The sequence below is a fragment of the Equus asinus genome, chromosome 25, assembly GCF_041296235.1.
Source record: "Equus asinus isolate D_3611 breed Donkey chromosome 25, EquAss-T2T_v2, whole genome shotgun sequence".
NCBI lineage: Eukaryota > Metazoa > Chordata > Mammalia > Perissodactyla > Equidae > Equus > Equus asinus.
This window is the reverse complement of record NC_091814.1, coordinates 7616381-7642535: the sequence shown is the minus strand read 5'-3', so window position 1 is coordinate 7642535 and position 26155 is coordinate 7616381.

The window sequence follows — 26155 nt, the reverse complement described above, 5'->3', positions numbered from 1 at the left end:
ATATCCCTAAACAGCTACCTGTTGGCTTGATTAAGCACAATGCTCTTTCATTGTAAGAAAGTGATAGCTGTTCCATGTGGCATATACTGAAATGTTTGAAATGTCATCTGTGAAGATGTTCCTTAAGAGCTACTTGCTAGGTGTTTTCAAGACAATGTTCTTTCAGTGAATGGATGTTGTAGATAGTCTATCACACCCGTAGTGAAATGCTGGATAAGTTTTATGAAGATGTCCCTAAGTAGCTACAAGCAAAATGGTTTCACAACAGTGTTCTTACAGACATTGAAGGTTATAGATATTCTGTCATGCCTGTAGTGAAATGTTTGATAAGACTTGCATGAACACTTACATGAAGATGTTTCTAAACAGCCACAAGCAAGCTTTTTCAACACAGTATTTCATTGAATGAATGTAATAATTATCACATTGTGGCTGCAGAGAAACGTTTGATAAGACACACACAAAATGTTCATAAATAGCATGTGCCAGCTGGTTGCATCACAATGTTGTTTAATTTAATGGAAGTGATCATCATTCTGTATAGCATATGATGTGTTTGAATAGCCTTATATAAAGATATTCCTAAAAACTTATGAGCAATCTGGTTTCACCAGAGTGTGTTCCTCAGTGAAGGAATCTTACAGAGATTCTGTCAGAGCAGTAGTGACATGTTTGGTGTTTTGTATGAAGAAACCCTAAATGGCTTCCTGCAAGATGAGTTCAACACAGTGTTATTTCATTTTAAGAAAATGATAGTCATTCTGTTTGGCATAAACTGAAATATTAGAAAAGCCTTATATCAAGAGGTTCCTAATTAGCTACCAGCAATCTGGCTTCACAATAGTGTTCTTTCATTGAATGGATGTAATAGATACTTTGTAGTGAAATGTATGATAAGTCTCTTATGAAAAGGTTCCTAAACAGCTGCCTGCAATCTGGCTTCAGCACATTATATCATTGTCTCAAAGTGATATTCATTCAGTATGTCTTATATGGAAACGCTTGAAATGGTGAACATGAAGAAGTTTCTAAATATATACAAGCAAGATTGTTTCTCCACAGTTTTCTTTCAGTGACTGAATGTTATGTATAGTCTGTCACGACTATTGTAAAATGTTTGATGAGTCTTATGTAAAAACGTTCCTAGATAGCTATCTGTGAGCTCTATTTAGCACAGTGTTCTTTCATTGTAGGAAAATGATACCCATTCATTATGGCATATACTGAAATGTGAGAAATGTCTCCAATACAAATGTTCCTAATAATAGCTTCAAGATGCTTTCACCACAGAGTTCTTTCAGTGAAACAATATTGCAGATATTCTGTGACACTTGTAGTGAAGTGTTAGTTAAAACTTACTTGCAAGCTGGATTCAGCACAGTGTTTCTTTCATTGTTTGAAACTCATATTCAATCAGAACAGCAAATATTGAAATGGTTATAATGACTAATATGAAGAGGATCCTTAATGGCTGCAAGTAAGATGGTTTCACCACAGTTTTCTCTCAGTGAACAAATGCTATATATATTCTGTCCCGCATGCAATGAAATGTTTGTTAAGTCTTATATGAACATGTTCCTAAACAGCTACCCGCAAACTGGGCTTAGAACAGTGTTCTCACACTGTTAGTAATTGATAGGTCATCTGTAGGGCATATGCTGAAATGTTTGAAATGTCTTATGTGAATATGCCCCTAAACAGCTGTAAGCACATTTGTTTCACCAGAGTTCCTTTAGTGTCTGAATCTTATGGATATTTTTCAAGTCTGTAGTGTAATTTTTTAAGTATTTTATGAAGTTCTTCCTAAACAGATACTAGGAAACAAGGGTTCAGCTCATCCTTCTTTCCTTGAGTGAATATTAAAATCATTCTGTCATGACCATAGCGCAATATTTGTTAAGACTTATAAAAAGATATTTCTAAAAGACAACTTTCCAGCTGGGTTCTTAACATTGTTCTTTCATTTTATGGAAGTGATAACCATTCTGGATGGAATACACTGAAATGTTTGAAAAGACTTGTATGAAGATACTCCTAAATAGCTACAAGCAATCTGGTTACACCACAGTGTTCTTTCATTTAATAAACTTTATATATAGTCTCCTATAGCTGTAGTGAAATGTTTTATATCATATATGAAAATGTTCCTACAGCTACCTGCAAGCTGGGATCAGCACACTGACTTTTCATTGTAATAAAGTGATAGTTACTTTGTATGGCATACACTGAAATGTCAGAAAAGACTTATATGAGTCTATTTCTAAAGAGATACAAGCAAGCTGGTTTCACAATAGTGATCTTTCATTGAATTAATGTAATAGATATTCTGTCGCACATGTTGTGAAATGTTCAATAAATCTTACATGAAAATGTTACTATAAGTCTACCTGAAAGCTGAGTTAAGTACAATGTTTTTTCATTTTCAGAAAGTATAGCTGTTCTCTATGGCTCATACTGAAATGCTAGAAAAGACTTACATGAAGATGTTCCTTAAAAGCTACAAGGAAGTTGCTTTCACCACAGCATTCTTTCAATGAGGGAATGTTATAGATATTCCATCATGCCCGTAGTGAAATGTTTGATAGGACTTATTTGAAGATTCCCCTAAAGAGCTGCAAGCAAGGTGTTTTCACCACAGTGTTCATTCAGAAAATGAATGTTATACGTATTCTGTCATGCCTCAAGAGAACTATTTGATGTCTTATGTGAGAGTGTTCCTGAACAGCTACAAGCAAGCTTTTTCAACATAGTGTGGTTTCCTTGAATGAATGTTATGGATATCATGTTGCGGCTGTAGAGAAACGTTTGATAAGACATAAATGAAATGCTCATAAAGAGCCACTGGTTTCATCAGAACGTTCTTTCTGGATATGGAAGTGATAGCCATTCTGTAGGCATAATGAAGTGTTTGAAGAGCCTTATACGAAGACATTCCCAAGGCGCCAGAAGTAATCTGGCTTCACCACAGTGTTCTTTCAGTGAACGAGTGTTATAGCTAGTCTGTCATGCCTGTAGTGAAATGTTTAATAAGTCTTATATGAAGAGGTTTCAAACAGCCGCCAGCAAGCCGGGTTTAGCACAGTGTCCTTTAACTGTAAGTAAGTGAGAGCCATTCTGTATGGCATATACTTAAATGTTAGAGAGGTCTTATATGAAGATGTTCCTAAATAGAATCCAACAAGATGTGTTCAGGACAGAATAATTTCATCATAAGATAGTGACAGCCGTTTAGTATGGCATATACTGAAATGCTGAAAAGGACTGAAATGAAGATCTTCCTTAACAGTAAAACCAAGCCACTTTCACCATAGTGTTCTTTCATTGAATGGATGTAATAGATATTCTGTCATGCCTGTAGTCAAATGTTCAATAGGTCTTACATAAAAATGCTCCTAATAATCTACCTGAAAGCTATTAAACACAACCTTCTTTCCTTGTAACAAGGGTATGGCCATGCTGTATGCCACATACTGAAATGCTTGAAAAGCTTTATACGAAGATGTTCCTCAACAGTTACAAGAAAACTGCTTTCATCCCTGTGTTCGTTCAATGAGTGAATGTTTAGAGATTCTGTCATTCCTGCAAAGGAATGTTTAATAAGTCTTACATGAAGATGTTTCTAAACAGCTACAAGGAAATTTTTTTAAATATAGTGTTATTACATTGAATAAACATTAAAGACATCCTGTCATGACTGTAGGCAAATGTCTGATGAGACTTGAGCAAGATATTAATAAACAATTACTTGCAAGCTGGGTTCATCACAGTATTCTTTCCTGGCTATGGAGATGATAGCCATTCTGTATGGCATAAAGTGATATGTTTGAAGAGCCTTTGATTTATATTCTTAAACAGCTAACAAGCAAGATGGTTTCTTCACAGTGTTCTTTCAGTGAATGAATGTTCTAGATATTGTCACATCTGTGGTGAAATATTTGATATATGATGTTCCTAAACAGCTACCTATAAACTGGATTCAGCATGTGTTCTTTCATTTTGTGAAAATGATAGTCGCTCTGTGTGGAATATACTTAAGTATTTGAAGTGTATTATGTGCAGATGTTCCTAAACAGTGAAAAGAAGATGGTTTTTGCATAATTTTCTTTCAGATAACAAATGTTATAGACATTGTCACATCTGTAGTCAAATGTTTGATATGATTTATGTGAAAATATCCCTAAACAGCTACCTGTTGGCTTGATTAAGCACAATGCTCTTTCATTGTAAGAAAGTGATAGCTGTTCCATGTGGCATATACTGAAATGTTTGAAATGTCATCTGTGAAGATGTTCCTTAAGAGCTACTTGCTAGGTGTTTTCAAGACAATGTTCTTTCAGTGAATGAATGTTGTAGATAGTCTATCACACCCGTAGTGAAATGCTGGATAAGTTTTATGAAGATGTCCCTAAGTAGCTACAAGCAAAATGGTTTCACAACAGTGTTCTTACAGACATTGAAGGTTATAGATATTCTGTCATGCCTGTAGTGAAATGTTTGATAAGACTTGCATGAACACTTACATGAAGATGCTTCTAAACAGCCACAAGCAAGCTTTTTCAACACAGTATTTCATTGAATGAATGTAATAATTATCACATTGTGGCTGCAGAGAAACGTTTGATAAGACACACACAAAATGTTCATAAATAGCATGTGCCAGCTGGTTGCATCACAATGTTGTTTAATTTAATGGAAGTGATCATCATTCTGTATAGCATATGATGTGTTTGAATAGCCTTATATAAAGATATTCCTAAAAACTTATGAGCAATCTGGTTTCACCAGAGTGTGTTCCTCAGTGAAGGAATCTTACAGAGATTCTGTCAGAGCAGTAGTGACATGTTTGGTGTTTTGTATGAAGAAACCCTAAATGGCTTCCTGCAAGATGAGTTCAACACAGTGTTATTTCATTTTAAGAAAATGATAGTCATTCTGTTTGGCATAAACTGAAATATTAGAAAAGCCTTATATCAAGAGGTTCCTAATTAGCTACCAGCAATCTGGCTTCACAATAGTGTTCTTTCATTGAATGGATGTAATAGATACTTTGTAGTGAAATGTATGATAAGTCTCTTATGAAAAGGTTCCTAAACAGCTGCCTGCAATCTGGCTTCAGCACATTATATCATTGTCTCAAAGTGATATTCATTCAGTATGTCTTATATGGAAACGCTTGAAATGGTGAACATGAAGAAGTTTCTAAATATGTACAAGCAAGATTGTTTCTCCACAGTTTTCTTTCAGTGACTGAATGTTATGTATAGTCTGTCACGACTATTGTAAAATGTTTGATGAGTCTTATGTCAAAACGTTCCTAGATAGCTATCTGTGAGCTCTATTTAGCACAGTGTTCTTTCATTGTAGGAAAATGATACCCATTCATTATGGCATATACTGAAATGTGAGAAATGTCTCCAATACAAATGTTCCTAATAATAGCTTCAAGATGCTTTCACCACAGAGTTCTTTCAGTGAAACAATATTGCAGATATTCTGTGACACTTGTAGTGAAGTGTTAGTTAAAACTTACTTGCAAGCTGGATTCAGCACAGTGTTTCTTTCATTGTTTGAAACTCATATTCAATCAGAACAGCAAATATTGAAATGGTTATAATGACTAATATGAAGAGGATCCTTAATGGCTGCAAGTAAGATGGTTTCACCACAGTTTTCTCTCAGTGAACAAATGCTATATATATTCTGTCCCGCATGCAATGAAATGTTTGTTAAGTCTTATATGAACATGTTCCTAAACAGCTACCCGCAAACTGGGCTTAGAACAGTGTTCTCACACTGTTAGTAATTGATAGGTCATCTGTAGGGCATATGCTGAAATGTTTGAAATGTCTTATGTGAATATGCCCCTAAACAGCTGTAAGCACATTTGTTTCACCAGAGTTCCTTTAGTGTCTGAATCTTATGGATATTTTTCAAGTCTGTAGTGTAATTTTTTAAGTATTTTATGAAGTTCTTCCTAAACGGATACTAGGAAACAAGGGTTCAGCTCATCCTTCTTTCCTTGAGTGAATATTAAAATCATTCTGTCATGACCATAGCGCAATATTTGTTAAGACTTATAAAAAGATATTTCTAAAAGACAACTTTCCAGCTGGGTTCTTAACATTGTTCTTTCATTTTATGGAAGTGATAACCATTCTGGATGGAATACACTGAAATGTTTGAAAAGACTTGTATGAAGATACTCCTAAATAGCTACAAGCAATCTGGTTACACCACAGTGTTCTTTCATTTAATAAACTTTATATATAGTCTCCTAAGGCTGTAGTGAAATGTTTTATATCATATATGAAAATGTTCCTACAGCTACCTGCAAGCTGGGATCAGCACACTGACTTTTCATTGTAATAAAGTGATAGTTACTTTGTATGGCATACACTGAAATGTCAGAAAAGACTTATATGAGTCTATTTCTAAAGAGATACAAGCAAGCTGGTTTCACAATAGTGATCTTTCATTGAATTAATGTAATAGATATTCTGTCGCACATGTTGTGAAATGTTCAATAAATCTTACATGAAAATGTTACTATAAGTCTACCTGAAAGCTGAGTTAAGTACAATGTTTTTTCATTTTAAGAAAGTATAGCTGTTCTCTATGGCTCATACTGAAATGCTAGAAAAGACTTACATGAAGATGTTCCTTAAAAGCTACAAGGAAGTTGCTTTCACCACAGCATTCTTTCAATGAGGGAATGTTATAGATATTCCATCATGCCCGTAGTGAAATGTTTGATAGGACTTATTTGAAGATTCCCCTAAAGAGCTGCAAGCAAGGTGTTTTCACCACAGTGTTCATTCAGAAAATGAATGTTATACGTATTCTGTCATGCCTCAAGAGAACTATTTGATGTCTTATGTGAGAGTGTTCCTGAACAGCTACAAGCAAGCTTTTTCAACATAGTGTGGTTTCCTTGAATGAATGTTATGGATATCATGTTGCGGCTGTAGAGAAACGTTTGATAAGACATAAATGAAATGCTCATAAAGAGCCACTGGTTTCATCAGAACGTTCTTTCTGGATATGGAAGTGATAGCCATTCTGTAGGCATAATGAAGTGTTTGAAGAGCCTTATACGAAGACATTCCCAAGGCGCCAGAAGTAATCTGGCTTCACCACAGTGTTCTTTCAGTGAACGAGTGTTATAGCTAGTCTGTCATGCCTGTAGTGAAATGTTTAATAAGTCTTATATGAAGAGGTTTCAAACAGCCGCCAGCAAGCCGGGTTTAGCACAGTGTCCTTTAACTGTAAGTAAGTGAGAGCCATTCTGTATGGCATATACTTAAATGTTAGAGAGGTCTTATATGAAGATGTTCCTAAATAGAATCCAACAAGATGTGTTCAGGACAGAATAATTTCATCATAAGATAGTGACAGCCGTTTAGTATGGCATATACTGAAATGCTGAAAAGGACTGAAATGAAGATCTTCCTTAACAGTAAAACCAAGCCACTTTCACCATAGTGTTCTTTCATTGAATGGATGTAATAGATATTCTGTCATGCCTGTAGTCAAATGTTCAATAGGTCTTACATAAAAATACTCCTAATAATCTACCTGAAAGCTATTAAACACAACCTTCTTTCCTTGTAACAAGGGTATGGCCATGCTGTATGCCACATACTGAAATGCTTGAAAAGCTTTATACGAAGATGTTCCTCAACAGTTACAAGAAAACTGCTTTCATCCCTGTGTTCGTTCAATGAGTGAATGTTTAGAGATTCTGTCATTCCTGCAAAGGAATGTTTAATAAGTCTTACATGAAGATGTTTCTAAACAGCTACAAGGAAATTTTTTTAAATATAGTGTTATTACATTGAATAAACATTAAAGACATCCTGTCATGACTGTAGGCAAATGTCTGATGAGACTTGAGCAAGATATTAATAAACAATTACTTGCAAGCTGGGTTCATCACAGTATTCTTTCCTGGCTATGGAGATGATAGCCATTCTGTATGGCATAAAGTGATATGTTTGAAGAGCCTTTGATTTATATTCTTAAACAGCTAACAAGCAAGATGGTTTCTTCACAGTGTTCTTTCAGTGAATGAATGTTCTAGATATTGTCACATCTGTGGTGAAATATTTGATATATGATGTTCCTAAACAGCTACCTATAAACTGGATTCAGCATGTGTTCTTTCATTTTGTGAAAATGATAGTCGCTCTGTGTGGAATATACTTAAGTATTTGAAGTGTATTATGTGCAGATGTTCCTAAACAGTGAAAAGAAGATGGTTTTTGCATAATTTTCTTTCAGATAACAAATGTTATAGACATTGTCACATCTGTAGTCAAATGTTTGATATGATTTATGTGAAAATATCCCTAAACAGCTACCTGTTGGCTTGATTAAGCACAATGCTCTTTCATTGTAAGAAAGTGATAGCTGTTCCATGTGGCATATACTGAAATGTTTGAAATGTCATCTGTGAAGATGTTCCTTAAGAGCTACTTGCTAGGTGTTTTCAAGACAATGTTCTTTCAGTGAATGGATGTTGTAGATAGTCTATCACACCCGTAGTGAAATGCTGGATAAGTTTTATGAAGATGTCCCTAAGTAGCTACAAGCAAAATGGTTTCACAACAGTGTTCTTACAGACATTGAAGGTTATAGATATTCTGTCATGCCTGTAGTGAAATGTTTGATAAGACTTGCATGAACACTTACATGAAGATGTTTCTAAACAGCCACAAGCAAGCTTTTTCAACACAGTATTTCATTGAATGAATGTAATAATTATCACATTGTGGCTGCAGAGAAACGTTTGATAAGACACACACAAAATGTTCATAAATAGCATGTGCCAGCTGGTTGCATCACAATGTTGTTTAATTTAATGGAAGTGATCATCATTCTGTATAGCATATGATGTGTTTGAATAGCCTTATATAAAGATATTCCTAAAAACTTATGAGCAATCTGGTTTCACCAGAGTGTGTTCCTCAGTGAAGGAATCTTACAGAGATTCTGTCAGAGCAGTAGTGACATGTTTGGTGTTTTGTATGAAGAAACCCTAAATGGCTTCCTGCAAGATGAGTTCAACACAGTGTTATTTCATTTTAAGAAAATGATAGTCATTCTGTTTGGCATAAACTGAAATATTAGAAAAGCCTTATATCAAGAGGTTCCTAATTAGCTACCAGCAATCTGGCTTCACAATAGTGTTCTTTCATTGAATGGATGTAATAGATACTTTGTAGTGAAATGTATGATAAGTCTCTTATGAAAAGGTTCCTAAACAGCTGCCTGCAATCTGGCTTCAGCACATTATATCATTGTCTCAAAGTGATATTCATTCAGTATGTCTTATATGGAAACGCTTGAAATGGTGAACATGAAGAAGTTTCTAAATATATACAAGCAAGATTGTTTCTCCACAGTTTTCTTTCAGTGACTGAATGTTATGTATAGTCTGTCACGACTATTGTAAAATGTTTGATGAGTCTTATGTAAAAACGTTCCTAGATAGCTATCTGTGAGCTCTATTTAGCACAGTGTTCTTTCATTGTAGGAAAATGATACCCATTCATTATGGCATATACTGAAATGTGAGAAATGTCTCCAATACAAATGTTCCTAATAATAGCTTCAAGATGCTTTCACCACAGAGTTCTTTCAGTGAAACAATATTGCAGATATTCTGTGACACTTGTAGTGAAGTGTTAGTTAAAACTTACTTGCAAGCTGGATTCAGCACAGTGTTTCTTTCATTGTTTGAAACTCATATTCAATCAGAACAGCAAATATTGAAATGGTTATAATGACTAATATGAAGAGGATCCTTAATGGCTGCAAGTAAGATGGTTTCACCACAGTTTTCTCTCAGTGAACAAATGCTATATATATTCTGTCCCGCATGCAATGAAATGTTTGTTAAGTCTTATATGAACATGTTCCTAAACAGCTACCCGCAAACTGGGCTTAGAACAGTGTTCTCACACTGTTAGTAATTGATAGGTCATCTGTAGGGCATATGCTGAAATGTTTGAAATGTCTTATGTGAATATGCCCCTAAACAGCTGTAAGCACATTTGTTTCACCAGAGTTCCTTTAGTGTCTGAATCTTATGGATATTTTTCAAGTCTGTAGTGTAATTTTTTAAGTATTTTATGAAGTTCTTCCTAAACGGATACTAGGAAACAAGGGTTCAGCTCATCCTTCTTTCCTTGAGTGAATATTAAAATCATTCTGTCATGACCATAGCGCAATATTTGTTAAGACTTATAAAAAGATATTTCTAAAAGACAACTTTCCAGCTGGGTTCTTAACATTGTTCTTTCATTTTATGGAAGTGATAACCATTCTGGATGGAATACACTGAAATGTTTGAAAAGACTTGTATGAAGATACTCCTAAATAGCTACAAGCAATCTGCTTACACCACAGTGTTCTTTCATTTAATAAACTTTATATATAGTCTCCTATAGCTGTAGTGAAATGTTTTATATCATATATGAAAATGTTCCTACAGCTACCTGCAAGCTGGGATCAGCACACTGACTTTTCATTGTAATAAAGTGATAGTTACTTTGTATGGCATACACTGAAATGTCAGAAAAGACTTATATGAGTGTATTTCTAAAGAGATACAAGCAAGCTGGTTTCACAATAGTGATCTTTCATTGAATTAATGTAATAGATATTCTGTCGCACATGTTGTGAAATGTTCAATAAATCTTACATGAAAATGTTACTATAAGTCTACCTGAAAGCTGAGTTAAGTACAATGTTTTTTCATTTTAAGAAAGTATAGCTGTTCTCTATGGCTCATACTGAAATGCTAGAAAAGACTTACATGAAGATGTTCCTTAAAAGCTACAAGGAAGTTGGTTTCACCACAGCATTCTTTCAATGTGTGAATGTTATAGATATTCCATCATGCCCGTAGTGAAATGTTTGATAGGACTTATTTGAAGATTCCCCTAAAGAGCTGCAAGCAAGGTGTTTTCACCACAGTGTTCATTCAGAAAATGAATGTTATACGTATTCTGTCATGCCTCAAGAGAACTATTTGATGTCTTATGTGAGAGTGTTCCTGAACAGCTACAAGCAAGCTTTTTCAACATAGTGTGGTTTCCTTGAATGAATGTTATGGATATCATGTTGCGGCTGTAGAGAAACGTTTGATAAGACATAAATGAAATGCTCATAAAGAGCCACTGGTTTCATCAGAACGTTCTTTCTGGATATGGAAGTGATAGCCATTCTGTAGGCATAATGAAGTGTTTGAAGAGCCTTATACGAAGACATTCCCAAGGCGCCAGAAGTAATCTGGCTTCACCACAGTGTTCTTTCAGTGAACGAGTGTTATAGCTAGTCTGTCATGCCTGTAGTGAAATGTTTAATAAGTCTTATATGAAGAGGTTTCAAACAGCCGCCAGCAAGCCGGGTTTAGCACAGTGTCCTTTAACTGTAAGTAAGTGAGAGCCATTCTGTATGGCATATACTTAAATGTTAGAGAGGTCTTATATGAAGATGTTCCTAAATAGAATCCAACAAGATGTGTTCAGGACAGAATAATTTCATCATAAGATAGTGACAGCCGTTTAGTATGGCATATACTGAAATGCTGAAAAGGACTGAAATGAAGATCTTCCTTAACAGTAAAACCAAGCCACTTTCACCATAGTGTTCTTTCATTGAATGGATGTAATAGATATTCTGTCATGCCTGTAGTCAAATGTTCAATAGGTCTTACATAAAAATACTCCTAATAATCTACCTGAAAGCTATTAAACACAACCTTCTTTCCTTGTAAGAAGGGTATGGCCATGCTGTATGCCACATACTGAAATGCTTGAAAAGCTTTATACGAAGATGTTCCTCAACAGTTACAAGAAAACTGCTTTCATCCCTGTGTTCGTTCAATGAGTGAATGTTTAGAGATTCTGTCATTCCTGCAAAGGAATGTTTAATAAGTCTTACATGAAGATGTTTCTAAACAGCTACAAGGAAATTTTTTTAAATATAGTGTTATTACATTGAATAAACATTAAAGATATCCTGTCATGACTGTAGGCAAATGTCTGATGAGACTTGAGCAAGATATTAATAAACAATTACTTGCAAGCTGGGTTCATCACAGTATTCTTTCCTGGCTATGGAGATGATAGCCATTCTGTATGGCATAAAGTGATATGTTTGAAGAGCCTTTGATTTATATTCTTAAACAGCTAACAAGCAAGATGGTTTCTTCACAGTGTTCTTTCAGTGAATGAATGTTCTAGATATTGTCACATCTGTGGTGAAATATTTGATATATGATGTTCCTAAACAGCTACCTATAAACTGGATTCAGCATGTGTTCTTTCATTTTGTGAAAATGATAGTCGCTCTGTGTGGAATATACTTAAGTATTTGAAGTGTATTATGTGCAGATGTTCCTAAACAGTGAAAAGAAGATGGGTTTTGCATAATTTTCTTTCAGATAACAAATGTTATAGACATTGTCACATCTGTAGTCAAATGTTTGATATGATTTATGTGAAAATATCCCTAAACAGCTACCTGTTGGCTTGATTAAGCACAATGCTCTTTCATTGTAAGAAAGTGATAGCTGTTCCATGTGGCATATACTGAAATGTTTGAAATGTCATCTGTGAAGATGTTCCTTAAGAGCTACTTGCTAGGTGTTTTCAAGACAATGTTCTTTCAGTGAATGGATGTTGTAGATAGTCTATCACACCCGTAGTGAAATGCTGGATAAGTTTTATGAAGATGTCCCTAAGTAGCTACAAGCAAAATGGTTTCACAACAGTGTTCTTACAGACATTGAAGGTTATAGATATTCTGTCATGCCTGTAGTGAAATGTTTGATAAGACTTGCATGAACACTTACATGAAGATGTTTCTAAACAGCCACAAGCAAGCTTTTTCAACACAGTATTTCATTGAATGAATGTAATAATTATCACATTGTGGCTGCAGAGAAACGTTTGATAAGACACACACAAAATGTTCATAAATAGCATGTGCCAGCTGGTTGCATCACAATGTTGTTTAATTTAATGGAAGTGATCATCATTCTGTATAGCATATGATGTGTTTGAATAGCCTTATATAAAGATATTCCTAAAAACTTATGAGCAATCTGGTTTCACCAGAGTGTGTTCCTCAGTGAAGGAATCTTACAGAGATTCTGTCAGAGCAGTAGTGACATGTTTGGTGTTTTGTATGAAGAAACCCTAAATGGCTTCCTGCAAGATGAGTTCAACACAGTGTTATTTCATTTTAAGAAAATGATAGTCATTCTGTTTGGCATAAACTGAAATATTAGAAAAGCCTTATATCAAGAGGTTCCTAATTAGCTACCAGCAATCTGGCTTCACAATAGTGTTCTTTCATTGAATGGATGTAATAGATACTTTGTAGTGAAATGTATGATAAGTCTCTTATGAAAAGGTTCCTAAACAGCTGCCTGCAATCTGGCTTCAGCACATTATATCATTGTCTCAAAGTGATATTCATTCAGTATGTCTTATATGGAAACGCTTGAAATGGTGAACATGAAGAAGTTTCTAAATATGTACAAGCAAGATTGTTTCTCCACAGTTTTCTTTCAGTGACTGAATGTTATGTATAGTCTGTCACGACTATTGTAAAATGTTTGATGAGTCTTATGTAAAAACGTTCCTAGATAGCTATCTGTGAGCTCTATTTAGCACAGTGTTCTTTCATTGTAGGAAAATGATACCCATTCATTATGGCATATACTGAAATGTGAGAAATGTCTTAAATACAAATGTTCCTAATAATAGCTTCAAGATGCTTTCACCACAGAGTTCTTTCAGTGAAACAATATTGCAGATATTCTGTGACACTTGTAGTGAAGTGTTAGTTAAAACTTACTTGCAAGCTGGATTCAGCACAGTGTTTCTTTCATTGTTTGAAACTCATATTCAATCAGAACAGCAAATATTGAAATGGTTGTAATGACTAATATGAAGATGATCCTTAATGGCTGCAAGTAAGATGGTTTCACCACAGTTTTCTCTCAGTGAACAAATGCTATATATATTCTGTCCCACATGCAATGAAATGTTTGTTAAGTCTTATATGAACATGTTCCTAAACAGCTACCCGCAAACTGGGCTTAGAACAGTGTTCTCACATTGTTAGTAATTGATAGGTCATCTGTAGGGCATAGGCTGAAATGTTTGAAATGTCTTATGTGAATATGCCCCTAAACAGCTGTAAACACATTTGTTTCACCAGAGTTCCTTTAGTGTCTGAATCTTATGGATATTTTTCAAGTCTGTAGTGTAATTTTTTAAGTATTTTATGAAGTTCTTCCTAAACAGATACTAGGAAACAAGGGTTCAGCTCATCCTTCTTTCCTTGAGTGAATATTAAAATTATTCTGTCATGACCATAGCGCAATATTTGTTAAGACTTATAAAAAGATATTTCTAAAAAAACAACTTTCCAGCTGGGTTCTTAACATTGTTGTTTCATTTTATGGAAGTGATAACCATTCTGGATGGAATACACTGAAATGTTTGAAAAGACTTGTATGAAGATACTCCTAAATAGCTACAAGCAATCTGGTTACACCACAGTGTTCTTTCATTTAATAAACTTTATATATAGTCTCCTATAGCTGTAGTGAAATGTTTTATATCATATCTGAAAATGTTCCTACAGCTACCTGCAAGCTGGGATCAGCACACTGACTTTTCATTGTAATAAAGTGATAGTTACTTTGTATGGCATACACTGAAATGTCAGAAAAGACTTATATGAGTGTATTTCTAAAGAGATACGAGCAAGCTGGTTTCACAATAGTGATCTTTCATTGAATTAATGTAATAGATATTCTGTCGCACATGTTGTGAAATGTTCAATAAATCTTACATGAAAATGTTACTATAAGTCTACCTGAAAGCTGAGTTAAGTACAATGTTTTTTCATTTTAAGAAAGTATAGCTGTTCTCTATGGCTCATACTGAAATGCTAGAAAAGACTTACATGAAGATGTTCCTTAAAAGCTACAAGGAAGTTGCTTTCACCACAGCATTCTTTCAATGAGGGAATGTTATAGATATTCCATCATGCCCGTAGTGAAATGTTTGATAGGACTTATTTGAAGATTCCCCTAAACAGCTGCAAGCAAGGTGTTTTCACCACAGTGTTCATTCAGAAAATGAATGTTATACGTATTCTGTCATGCCTCAAGAGAACTATTTGATGTCTTATGTGAGAGTGTTCCTGAACAGCTACAAGCAAGCTTTTTCAACATAGTGTGGTTTCCTTGAATGAATGTTATGGATATCATGTTGCGGCTGTAGAGAAACGTTTGATAAGACATAAATGAAATGCTCATAAAGAGCCACTGGTTTCATCAGAACGTTCTTTCTGGATATGGAAGTGATAGCCATTCTGTAGGCATAATGAAGTGTTTGAAGAGCCTTATACGAAGACATTCCCAAGGCGCCAGAAGTAATCTGGCTTCACCACAGTGTTCTTTCAGTGAACGAGTGTTATAGCTAGTCTGTCATGCCTGTAGTGAAATGTTTAATAAGTCTTATATGAAGAGGTTTCAAACAGCCGCCAGCAAGCCGGGTTTAGCACAGTGTCCTTTAACTGTAAGTAAGTGAGAGCCATTCTGTATGGCATATACTTAAATGTTAGAGAGGTCTTATATGAAGATGTTCCTAAATAGAATCCAACAAGATGTGTTCAGGACAGAATAATTTCATCATAAGATAGTGACAGCCGTTTAGTATGGCATATACTGAAATGCTGAAAAGGACTTCAATGAAGATCTTCCTTAACAGTAAAACCAAGCCACTTTCACCATAGTGTTCTTTCATCGAATGGATGTAATAGATATTCTGTCATGCCCGTAGTTAAATGTTCAATAGGTCTTACATAAAAATACTCCTAATAATCTACCTGAAAGCTATGAAACACAACCTTCTTTCCTTGTAAGAAGGGTATGGCCATGCTGTATGCCATATACTGAAATGCTTGAAAAGCTTTATACGAAGATGTTCCTCAACAGTTACAAGAAAACTGCTTTCATCCCCGTGTTCATTCAATGAGTGAATGTTTAGAGATTCTGTCATTCCTGCAAAGGAATGTTTAATAAGTCTTACATGAAGATGTTTCTAAACAGCTACAAGGAAATTTTTTTAAATATAGTGTTATTACATTGAATAAACATTAAAGATATCCTGTCATGACTGTAGGCAAATGTCTGATAAGACTTGAGCAAAATATTAATAAACAATTACTTGCAAGCTGGGTTCATCACAGTATTCTTTTCTGGCTATGGAGATGATAGCCATTCTGTATGGCATAAAGTGATATGTTTGAAGAGCCTTTGATTTATATTCTTAAACAGCTAACAAGCAAGATGGTTTCTTCACAGTGTTCTTTCAGTGAATGAATGTTCTAGATATTGTCACATCTGTGGTGAAATATTTGATATATGATGTTCCTAAACAGCTACCTATAAACTGGATTCAGCATGTGTTCTTTCATTTTGTGAAAATGATAGTCGCTCTGTGTGGAATATACTTAAGTATTTGAAGTGTATTATGTGCAGACGTTCCTAAACAGTGAAAAGAAGATGGTTTTTGCATAATTTTCTTTCAGATAACAAATGTTATAGACATTGTCACATCTGTAGTCAAATGTTTGATATGATTTATGTGAAAATATCCCTAAACAGCTACCTGTTGGCTTGATTAAGCACAATGCTCTTTCCTTGTAAGAAAGTGATAGCTGTTCCATGTGGCATATACTGAAATGTTTGAAATGTCATCTGTGAAGATGTTCCTTAAGAGCTACTTGCTGGGTGTTTTCAAGACAATGTTCTTTCAGTGAATGAATGTTGTAGATAGTCTATCACACCCGTAGTGAAATGCTGGATAAGTTTTATGAAGATGTCCCTAAGTAGCTACAAGCAAAATGGTTTCACAACAGTGTTCTTACAGACATTGAAGGTTATAGATATTCTGTCATGCCTGTAGTGAAATGTTTGATAAGACTTGCATGAACACTTACATGAAGATGTTTCTAAACAGCCACAAGCAAGCTTTTTCAACACAGTATTTCATTGAATGAATGTAATAATTATCACATTGTGGCTGCAGAGAAACGTTTGATAAGACACACACAAAATGTTCATAAATAGCATGTGCCAGCTGGTTGCATCACAATGTTGTTTAATTTAATGGAAGTGATCATCATTCTGTATAGCATATGATGTGTTTGAATAGCCTTATATAAAGATATTCCTAAAAACTTATCAGCAATCTGGTTTCACCAGAGTGTGTTCCTCAGTGAAGGAATCTTACAGAGATTCTGTCAGAGCAGTAGTGACATGTTTGGTGTTTTGTATGAAGAAACCCTAAATGGCTTCCTGCAAGATGAGTTCAACACAGTGTTATTTCATTTTAAGAAAATGATAGTCATTCTGTTTGGCATAAACTGAAATATTAGAAAAGCCTTATATCAAGAGGTTCCTAATTAGCTACCAGCAATCTGGCTTCACAATAGTGTTCTTTCATTGAATGGATGTAATAGATACTTTGTAGTGAAATGTATGATAAGTCTCTTATGAAAAGGTTCCTAAACAGCTGCCTGCAATCTGGCTTCAGCACATTATATCATTGTCTCAAAGTGATATTCATTCAGTATGTCTTATATGGAAACGCTTGAAATGGTGAACATGAAGAAGTTTCTAAATATGTACAAGCAAGATTGTTTCTCCACAGTTTTCTTTCAGTGACTGAATGTTATGTATAGTCTGTCACGACTATTGTAAAATGTTTGATGAGTCTTATGTAAAAACGTTCCTAGATAGCTATCTGTGAGCTCTATTTAGCACAGTGTTCTTTCATTGTAGGAAAATGATACCCATTCATTATGGCATATACTGAAATGTGAGAAATGTCTTAAATACAAATGTTCCTAATAATAGCTTCAAGATGCTTTCACCACAGAGTTCTTTCAGTGAAACAATATTGCAGATATTCTGTGACACTTGTAGTGAAGTGTTAGTTAAAACTTACTTGCAAGCTGGATTCAGCACAGTGTTTCTTTCATTGTTTGAAACTCATATTCAATCAGAACAGCAAATATTGAAATGGTTATAATGACTAATATGAAGAGGATCCTTAATGGCTGCAAGTAAGATGGTTTCACCACAGTTTTCTCTCAGTGAACAAATGCTATATATATTCTGTCCCGCATGCAATGAAATGTTTGTTAAGTCTTATATGAACATGTTCCTAAACAGCTACCCGCAAACTGGGCTTAGAACAGTGTTCTCACACTGTTAGTAATTGATAGGTCATCTGTAGGGCATATGCTGAAATGTTTGAAATGTCTTATGTGAATATGCCCCTAAACAGCTGTAAGCACATTTGTTTCACCAGAGTTCCTTTAGTGTCTGAATCTTATGGATATTTTTCAAGTCTGTAGTGTAATTTTTTAAGTATTTTATGAAGTTCTTCCTAAACGGATACTAGGAAACAAGGGTTCAGCTCATCCTTCTTTCCTTGAGTGAATATTAAAATCATTCTGTCATGACCATAGCGCAATATTTGTTAAGACTTATAAAAAGATATTTCTAAAAGACAACTTTCCAGCTGGGTTCTTAACATTGTTCTTTCATTTTATGGAAGTGATAACCATTCTGGATGGAATACACTGAAATGTTTGAAAAGACTTGTATGAAGATACTCCTAAATAGCTACAAGCAATCTGGTTACACCACAGTGTTCTTTCATTTAATAAACTTTATATATAGTCTCCTATAGCTGTAGTGAAATGTTTTATATCATATATGAAAATGTTCCTACAGCTACCTGCAAGCTGGGATCAGCACACTGACTTTTCATTGTAATAAAGTGATAGTTACTTTGTATGGCATACACTGAAATGTCAGAAAAGACTTATATGAGTCTATTTCTAAAGAGATACAAGCAAGCTGGTTTCACAATAGTGATCTTTCATTGAATTAATGTAATAGATATTCTGTCGCACATGTTGTGAAATGTTCAATAAATCTTACATGAAAATGTTACTATAAGTCTACCTGAAAGCTGAGTTAAGTACAATGTTTTTTCATTTTAAGAAAGTATAGCTGTTCTCTATGGCTCATACTGAAATGCTAGAAAAGACTTACATGAAGATGTTCCTTAAAAGCTACAAGGAAGTTGCTTTCACCACAGCATTCTTTCAATGTGTGAATGTTATAGATATTCCATCATGCCCGTAGTGAAATGTTTGATAGGACTTATTTGAAGATTCCCCTAAACAGCTGCAAGCAAGGTGTTTTCACCACAGTGTTCATTCAGAAAATGAATGTTATACGTATTCTGTCATGCCTCAAGAGAACTATTTGATGTCTTATGTGAGAGTGTTCCTGAACAGCTACAAGCAAGCTTTTTCAACATAGTGTGGTTTCCTTGAATGAATGTTATGGATATCATGTTGCGGCTGTAGAGAAACGTTTGATAAGACATAAATGAAATGCTCATAAAGAGCCACTGGTTTCATCAGAACGTTCTTTCTGGATATGGAAGTGATAGCCATTCTGTAGGCATAATGAAGTGTTTGAAGAGCCTTATACGAAGACATTCCCAAGGCGCCAGAAGTAATCTGGCTTCACCACAGTGTTCTTTCAGTGAACGAGTGTTATAGCTAGTCTGTCATGCCTGTAGTGAAATGTTTAATAAGTCTTATATGAAGAGGTTTCAAACAGCCGCCAGCAAGCCGGGTTTAGCACAGTGTCCTTTAACTGTAAGTAAGTGAGAGCCATTCTGTATGGCATATACTTAAATGTTAGAGAGGTCTTATATGAAGATGTTCCTAAATAGAATCCAACAAGATGTGTTCAGGACAGAATAATTTCATCATAAGATAGTGACAGCCGTTTAGTATGGCATATACTGAAATGCTGAAAAGGACTGAAATGAAGATCTTCCTTAACAGTAAAACCAAGCCACTTTCACCATAGTGTTCTTTCATTGAATGGATGTAATAGATATTCTGTCATGCCTGTAGTCAAATGTTCAATAGGTCTTACATAAAAATACTCCTAATAATCTACCTGAAAGCTATTAAACACAACCTTCTTTCCTTGTAACAAGGGTATGGCCATGCTGTATGCCACATACTGAAATGCTTGAAAAGCTTTATACGAAGATGTTCCTCAACAGTTACAAGAAAACTGCTTTCATCCCTGTGTTCGTTCAATGAGTGAATGTTTAGAGATTCTGTCATTCCTGCAAAGGAATGTTTAATAAGTCTTACATGAAGATGTTTCTAAACAGCTACAAGGAAATTTTTTTAAATATAGTGTTATTACATTGAATAAACATTAAAGACATCCTGTCATGACTGTAGGCAAATGTCTGATGAGACTTGAGCAAGATATTAATAAACAATTACTTGCAAGCTGGGTTCATCACAGTATTCTTTCCTGGCTATGGAGATGATAGCCATTCTGTATGGCATAAAGTGATATGTTTGAAGAGCCTTTGATTTATATTCTTAAACAGCTAACAAGCAAGATGGTTTCTTCACAGTGTTCTTTCAGTGAATGAATGTTCTAGATATTGTCACATCTGTGGTGAAATATTTGATATATGATGTTCCTAAACAGCTACCTATAAACTGGATTCAGCATGTGTTCTTTCATTTTGTGAAAATGATAGTCGCTCTGTGTGGAATATACTTAAGTATTTGAAGTGTATTATGTGCAGATGTTCCTAAACAGTGAAAAGAAGATGGTTTTTGCATAATTTTCTTTCAGATAACAAATGTTATAGACATTGTCACATCTGTAGTCAAATGTTTGATATGATTTATGTGAAAATATCCCTAAACAGCTACCTGTTGGCTTGATTAAGCACAATGCTCTTTCATTGTAAGAAAGTGATAGCTGTTCCATGTGGCATATACTGAAATGTTTGAAATGTCATCTGTGAAGATGTTCCTTAAGAGCTACTTGCTAGGTGTTTTCAAGACAATGTTCTTTCAGTGAATGGATGTTGTAGATAGTCTATCACACCCGTAGTGAAATGCTGGATAAGTTTTATGAAGATGTCCCTAAGTAGCTACAAGCAAAATGGTTTCACAACAGTGTTCTTACAGACATTGAAGGTTATAGATATTCTGTCATGCCTGTAGTGAAATGTTTGATAAGACTTGCATGAACACTTACATGAAGATGTTTCTAAACAGCCACAAGCAAGCTTTTTCAACACAGTATTTCATTGAATGAATGTAATAATTATCACATTGTGGCTGCAGAGAAACGTTTGATAAGACACACACAAAATGTTCATAAATAGCATGTGCCAGCTGGTTGCATCACAATGTTGTTTAATTTAATGGAAGTGATCATCATTCTGTATAGCATATGATGTGTGTGAATAGCCTTATATAAAGATATTCCTAAAAACTTATGAGCAATCTGGTTTCACCAGAGTGTGTTCCTCAGTGAAGGAATCTTACAGAGATTCTGTCAGAGCAGTAGTGACATGTTTGGTGTTTTGTATGAAGAAACCCTAAATGGCTTCCTGCAAGATGAGTTCAACACAGTGTTATTTCATTTTAAGAAAATGATAGTCATTCTGTTTGGCATAAACTGAAATATTAGAAAAGCCTTATATCAAGAGGTTCCTAATTAGCTACCAGCAATCTGGCTTCACAATAGTGTTCTTTCATTGAATGGATGTAATAGATACTTTGTAGTGAAATGTATGATAAGTCTCTTATGAAAAGGTTCCTAAACAGCTGCCTGCAATCTGGCTTCAGCACATTATATCATTGTCTCAAAGTGATATTCATTCAGTATGTCTTATATGGAAACGCTTGAAATGGTGAACATGAAGAAGTTTCTAAATATATACAAGCAAGATTGTTTCTCCACAGTTTTCTTTCAGTGACTGAATGTTATGTATAGTCTGTCACGACTATTGTAAAATGTTTGATGAGTCTTATGTAAAAACGTTCCTAGATAGCTATCTGTGAGCTCTATTTAGCACAGTGTTCTTTCATTGTAGGAAAATGATACCCATTCATTATGGCATATACTGAAATGTGAGAAATGTCTTAAATACAAATGTTCCTAATAATAGCTTCAAGATGCTTTCACCACAGAGTTCTTTCAGTGAAACAATATTGCAGATATTCTGTGACACTTGTAGTGAAGTGTTAGTTAAAACTTACTTGCAAGCTGGATTCAGCACAGTGTTTCTTTCATTGTTTGAAACTCATATTCAATCAGAACAGCAAATATTGAAATGGTTATAATGACTAATATGAAGAGGATCCTTAATGGCTGCAAGTAAGATGGTTTCACCACAGTTTTCTCTCAGTGAACAAATGCTATATATATTCTGTCCCGCATGCAATGAAATGTTTGTTAAGTCTTATATGAACATGTTCCTAAACAGCTACCCGCAAACTGGGCTTAGAACAGTGTTCTCACACTGTTAGTAATTGATAGGTCATCTGTAGGGCATATGCTGAAATGTTTGAAATGTCTTATGTGAATATGCCCCTAAACAGCTGTAAGCACATTTGTTTCACCAGAGTTCCTTTAGTGTCTGAATCTTATGGATATTTTTCAAGTCTGTAGTGTAATTTTTTAAGTATTTTATGAAGTTCTTCCTAAACGGATACTAGGAAACAAGGGTTCAGCTCATCCTTCTTTCCTTGAGTGAATATTAAAATCATTCTGTCATGACCATAGCGCAATATTTGTTAAGACTTATAAAAAGATATTTCTAAAAGACAACTTTCCAGCTGGGTTCTTAACATTGTTCTTTCATTTTATGGAAGTGATAACCATTCTGGATGGAATACACTGAAATGTTTGAAAAGACTTGTATGAAGATACTCCTAAATAGCTACAAGCAATCTGGTTACACCACAGTGTTCTTTCATTTAATAAACTTTATATATAGTCTCCTATAGCTGTAGTGAAATGTTTTATATCATATATGAAAATGTTCCTACAGCTACCTGCAAGCTGGGATCAGCACACTGACTTTTCATTGTAATAAAGTGATAGTTACTTTGTATGGCATACACTGAAATGTCAGAAAAGACTTATATGAGTCTATTTCTAAAGAGATACAAGCAAGCTGGTTTCACAATAGTGATCTTTCATTGAATTAATGTAATAGATATTCTGTCGCACATGTTGTGAAATGTTCAATAAATCTTACATGAAAATGTTACTATAAGTCTACCTGAAAGCTGAGTTAAGTACAATGTTTTTTCATTTTAAGAAAGTATAGCTGTTCTCTATGGCTCATACTGAAATGCTAGAAAAGACTTACATGAAGATGTTCCTTAAAAGCTACAAGGAAGTTGCTTTCACCACAGCATTCTTTCAATGAGGGAATGTTATAGATATTCCATCATGCCCGTAGTGAAATGTTTGATAGGACTTATTTGAAGATTCCCCTAAAGAGCTGCAAGCAAGGTGTTTTCACCACAGTGTTCATTCAGAAAATGAATGTTATACGTATTCTGTCATGCCTCAAGAGAACTATTTGATGTCTTATGTGAGAGTGTTCCTGAACAGCTACAAGCAAGCTTTTTCAACATAGTGTGGTTTCCTTGAATGAATGTTATGGATATCATGTTGCGGCTGTAGAGAAACGTTTGATAAGACATAAATGAAATGCTCATAAAGAGCCACTGGTTTCATCAGAACGTTCTTTCTGGATATGGAAGTGATAGCCATTCTGTAGGCATAATGAAGTGTTTGAAGAGCCTTATACGAAGACATTCCCAAGGCGCCAGAAGTAATCTGGCTTCACCACAGTGTTCTTTCAGTGAACGAGTGTTATAGCTAGTCTGTCATGCCTGTAGTGAAATGTTTAATAAGTCTTATATGAAGAGGTTTCAAACAGCCGCCAGCAAGCCGGGTTTAGCACAGTGTCCTTTAACTGTAAGTAAGTGAGAGCCATTCTGTATGGCATATACTTAAATGTTAGAGAGGTCTTATATGAAGATGTTCCTAAATAGAATCCAACAAGATGTGTTCAGGACAGAATAATTTCATCATAAGATAGTGACAGCCGTTTAGTATGGCATATACTGAAATGCTGAAAAGGACTGAAATGAAGATCTTCCTTAACAGTAAAACCAAGCCACTTTCACCATAGTGTTCTTTCATTGAATGGATGTAATAGATATTCTGTCATGCCTGTAGTCAAATGTTCAATAGGTCTTACATAAAAATACTCCTAATAATCTACCTGAAAGCTATTAAACACAACCTTCTTTCCTTGTAACAAGGGTATGGCCATGCTGTATGCCACATACTGAAATGCTTGAAAAGCTTTATACGAAGATGTTCCTCAACAGTTACAAGAAAACTGCTTTCATCCCTGTGTTCGTTCAATGAGTGAATGTTTAGAGATTCTGTCATTCCTGCAAAGGAATGTTTAATAAGTCTTACATGAAGATGTTTCTAAACAGCTACAAGGAAATTTTTTTAAATATAGTGTTATTACATTGAATAAACATTAAAGACATCCTGTCATGACTGTAGGCAAATGTCTGATGAGACTTGAGCAAGATATTAATAAACAATTACTTGCAAGCTGGGTTCATCACAGTATTCTTTCCTGGCTATGGAGATGATAGCCATTCTGTATGGCATAAAGTGATATGTTTGAAGAGCCTTTGATTTATATTCTTAAACAGCTAACAAGCAAGATGGTTTCTTCACAGTGTTCTTTCAGTGAATGAATGTTCTAGATATTGTCACATCTGTGGTGAAATATTTGATATATGATGTTCCTAAACAGCTACCTATAAACTGGATTCAGCATGTGTTCTTTCATTTTGTGAAAATGATAGTCGCTCTGTGTGGAATATACTTAAGTATTTGAAGTGTATTATGTGCAGATGTTCCTAAACAGTGAAAAGAAGATGGTTTTTGCATAATTTTCTTTCAGATAACAAATGTTATAGACATTGTCACATCTGTAGTCAAATGTTTGATATGATTTATGTGAAAATATCCCTAAACAGCTACCTGTTGGCTTGATTAAGCACAATGCTCTTTCATTGTAAGAAAGTGATAGCTGTTCCATGTGGCATATACTGAAATGTTTGAAATGTCATCTGTGAAGATGTTCCTTAAGAGCTACTTGCTAGGTGTTTTCAAGACAATGTTCTTTCAGTGAATGGATGTTGTAGATAGTCTATCACACCCGTAGTGAAATGCTGGATAAGTTTTATGAAGATGTCCCTAAGTAGCTACAAGCAAAATGGTTTCACAACAGTGTTCTTACAGACATTGAAGGTTATAGATATTCTGTCATGCCTGTAGTGAAATGTTTGATAAGACTTGCATGAACACTTACATGAAGATGTTTCTAAACAGCCACAAGCAAGCTTTTTCAACACAGTATTTCATTGAATGAATGTAATAATTATCACATTGTGGCTGCAGAGAAACGTTTGATAAGACACACACAAAATGTTCATAAATAGCATGTGCCAGCTGGTTGCATCACAATGTTGTTTAATTTAATGGAAGTGATCATCATTCTGTATAGCATATGATGTGTTTGAATAGCCTTATATAAAGATATTCCTAAAAACTTATGAGCAATCTGGTTTCACCAGAGTGTGTTCCTCAGTGAAGGAATCTTACAGAGATTCTGTCAGAGCAGTAGTGACATGTTTGGTGTTTTGTATGAAGAAACCCTAAATGGCTTCCTGCAAGATGAGTTCAACACAGTGTTATTTCATTTTAAGAAAATGATAGTCATTCTGTTTGGCATAAACTGAAATATTAGAAAAGCCTTATATCAAGAGGTTCCTAATTAGCTACCAGCAATCTGGCTTCACAATAGTGTTCTTTCATTGAATGGATGTAATAGATACTTTGTAGTGAAATGTATGATAAGTCTCTTATGAAAAGGTTCCTAAACAGCTGCCTGCAATCTGGCTTCAGCACATTATATCATTGTCTCAAAGTGATATTCATTCAGTATGTCTTATATGGAAACGCTTGAAATGGTGAACATGAAGAAGTTTCTAAATATATACAAGCAAGATTGTTTCTCCACAGTTTTCTTTCAGTGACTGAATGTTATGTATAGTCTGTCACGACTATTGTAAAATGTTTGATGAGTCT